We start from the raw sequence: 3,329 nt of genomic DNA, 5'->3' as shown, positions 1-3,329 counted from the left end.
TTCCCCATACAATTGCACCCCCTTATTTTGACCCTACTCCATCCTCTCCTCCCTCTCCCCCCTCCCCCCCACCTGCCGTAGTTATCCATCCCCTTGTGGGTAATTGCCCACCCTAATAGGATTGGCTCAAAGAAAGGCTGCTGTGGCCCCAGAGTTTGCCACAGGTCTAAGGCAGGGAATCCTAGGGAAGGGACTCTGAAGCAGTTTCAGAAAGCTGAGACAAGAGGAAATAACACATGGAGATATTGGCTGCCATTGTCAGCCTCCCTACATGTCTCTCACCCACGTGTCTCTTCCAAGTGTCTCTCCATGTCCCCTTCCCAGCAGCACCAGAAACAGAGCTCTTCTGCTTTTTCCTCCCTAGAGCGCACATGCCTTCTGTGTTACAGCCTCCCCTGGCCGCTCAGTCCAGCCTTAGTGAAGTGGGGACAAGGAAAATGATAGCTCCCTTAAGAACCCCACCAACTTCCAGTCTCCTCCTCCCCAAAGTCCAGTCTTCCTCCCCTCTGACCACATCTCCACCTGACCCAGCTGTTTCTGACAGGGCCTATTTCTGCCATAATCTACTTCATATTAAAGGAGACTCAATTTTTAATGGACCAACAACATATCTGTAACAGGGTGGTCCCCAGGAAAGGGGGCGGTTCCAGGTTCCCTGCCCCACCAGTCTGGGCTGCCCTGCTCCCTGCCCTGTGACTTATCCAAGCCCTGTGACTTTATAGCTGTATCCTGCTGTCCACGCAAGGGCAATTTGTGTCAGATCGTTGGTCAGACTTTTAGGAAATCTCTAAAGGTGGAGTCTTTCCCTGCCTCAAGACAGGAGGGTACCATTCCAGAAAGGAAAGGTCTCTGTTTTGTTTTGTTTTTATGATTAGAAAAAAAGAAAACAAACAAACAAAAAGTGTATGGCTGAAATATCTCTGACATCCCTTTCAATCTGGGGAAGAAAAAATAAAATGCTGGTGTATTCAAAAGTGGCGAAATGCTTCCAAGCTGGCAACTTCTGTTTCCTTATTCTTTACTGAGCATAAATTGGTTTTGGAGTCAGACAAATCTGAGTTTAATCCTGGTCATTTTTCAACTCTGTAACTTGAACAGGATACTTACGCTAAAACTCAGCTTCATTTACCATCAGTGGGTTTTGACTGGTGCATACCAAGTGCCTGGAGCGTTCTTGGCACACAGTAAGAAAAAGAAAAAAAGTATTCAGTAGAGAGTAGCTGTAATTAGTATAGTGCGTTGCCAATGCCTCTTCTACCCCTGAAGGGTTCAGGGTCCCTGTGACTACGGCAATTAGAGACAGAATTATCCTCAGGGGGAAACTTGCAAATATGGACTGGGGCTCACCTTTGGAGAGTCACAAGGCAAACAGGCAGCAGAAGGGGCTGGGTGGGTCCTGCTGATTTTTCCCAGTCTGAGAGCTCTCTACCCCCAGGTGGCCATTGTTTCAGCCTTCTAGAAGATCAAGTAGGACTGTAGGTGGCCCCATCCCCTCCTGTTTTCTCACCTCCACTAGGAGAGACTTTTGCTGGTTTGCTATAGCCATTGCTTCTTTTCCATGTACACACTGTCTTTGAGGCATGTCTGGCACCCAAATTTGGTGTTCAGAAGAGAGCACCTGTGGAAATATCTGGAAAGCATTTCTGGAGCCCTAGGCATTTCTTGCTTTATTAGGTGAATTTTGTGGAGCTGAGCTATGGTTTGACCTAATTCAGCTGCTTGGTTCTGTTCAGCAGGAAGGCAGCTACAGTCTATGCAGAAAGGAGAAGCAAACACAAATTTCGTCAGTGGAAAACTATTACTACAGAATGACCACAGTTTCAGGAAGTCTTGAACCTACACGGGGTTCGAGGCAAGGGCAAAGAGGAAAACGAGGCAAAGGATAAGGTGTTGCGGGTACAGAGAAGCCTCCCCTCCCTGTGGCACCTGTTCATAGCATCAAGCCCACTTCTCCCTCCTGAGAATCCCCACACTGTTGTCCTCCCTCCCTGAAGTCTCATCTCCTGACGTCTCAGTATTGCTCTTCCCCTCAACCTGTCTTTCTGAACACCTCTGACAGTCTGTCATTGATTCCACCTGCTTAATTAGGAATTCCCTCTAGTGCAATCCTCCTTAAGGCCGTATCAGCCAATTTCAGATTTATACTTCGGGGCGACAATATGGTCAGCAGCTTCATTTGAGAGTTATTTGTATGAATCTGTGGACGTTGATGAGGTTACCACTCCATTTCCCCCACTTCCGGTGTGGCCTTTGGTGTCCCCAGGCATCTTTGATTCTGCCTCTCCATTATCTCCATGTGCAAGCTTACATTGTCTTTGGCATTTGTTCACAGGCTTCTTCTTCTCCTGTGGCTGCCTGAACATTATTATTTCTTGTCTGAAATATTGCAGTAACATCTTAATGTTTCCTTGCCTGCTTCTCCAGCCTTCAAAACACTTTATTTCCCTATATTATCTTCTGATATTCTATGTCCCAGAGGTGGAAAGAGCAAGTATGAAAAGAGAAAGAAGAAACATAACCGTAAGAAATAGATGTCTCGGGCTCTAGCTATAGCAATGCCAGTGGGAGCTCCAGGACCCCGGTTCAGAGTGAAACACCACAGGTTGTTTAAAGAAAATGGCAGACAAATCAAAAATGGGGTACATCGCCAGCTGTCATCAGGCCAAGCTGGAGAATGTGAAGCTACAGAAGAACACTCTGCAGACCAAAAAGGCCTGTGAGCAGAAGTTGAGCGAAATTCCCTAAGAACCTGGAGGGTTCACCTGCGGGTCATCTTCCCGTCCTCAGTCGTGGTGACATGGAAGGAGGGTCACCTGGAAGATGGACACCAGTGACAAGCTGCAAGAACTCTGTGCCTGTGCATGGCCTGTGGGTCCCTGAGGAGACGCCCTCGCCCCCATCAGACTGACAAATTCTCCAGTTTGCCTTGGGATAGCATAGAAAAACATTTGCATGACTAATGAAAATAAAATACACCTCATGGCATGGAAAAAGGAGGAAAGGGAAGGGGAAGGGAGAGGAGGGAGGAAGGAGGGAAGGAAGTTTCTCTTGTTTCTCTTTCTGCTTGTGAGCAGACAATCCAAAGAGGGAGAGAAGGGAATAAGAAAAGCTCTGTTTGGTGGAAAATCACAATAGATTCTATTTATCTGGGCCCAGTTCCTGAAAAGGAGCTTCCATATTCACTATTCAATAACCCTGGAGAGAGTGCCATGAATTTTATGGCTTTAATTACACCTTGATCTAATAAACCCTCTGCAAAGCTCTTTTTGTCCTTTGGAGGACCTGGCTACAGTGCTGAGAACAGGCAGACTGGTAGCGGAGAGAAAAGT

This window comes from Talpa occidentalis, unplaced genomic scaffold, assembly GCF_014898055.3.
Source record: "Talpa occidentalis isolate TD23 unplaced genomic scaffold, MPIMG_talOcc4v2.1 talOcc4.12, whole genome shotgun sequence".
Taxonomy (NCBI): Eukaryota; Metazoa; Chordata; class Mammalia; order Eulipotyphla; family Talpidae; genus Talpa; species Talpa occidentalis.
The sequence above is the reverse complement of the archived record's forward strand: the minus strand, read 5'-3'. Positions refer to the sequence as shown.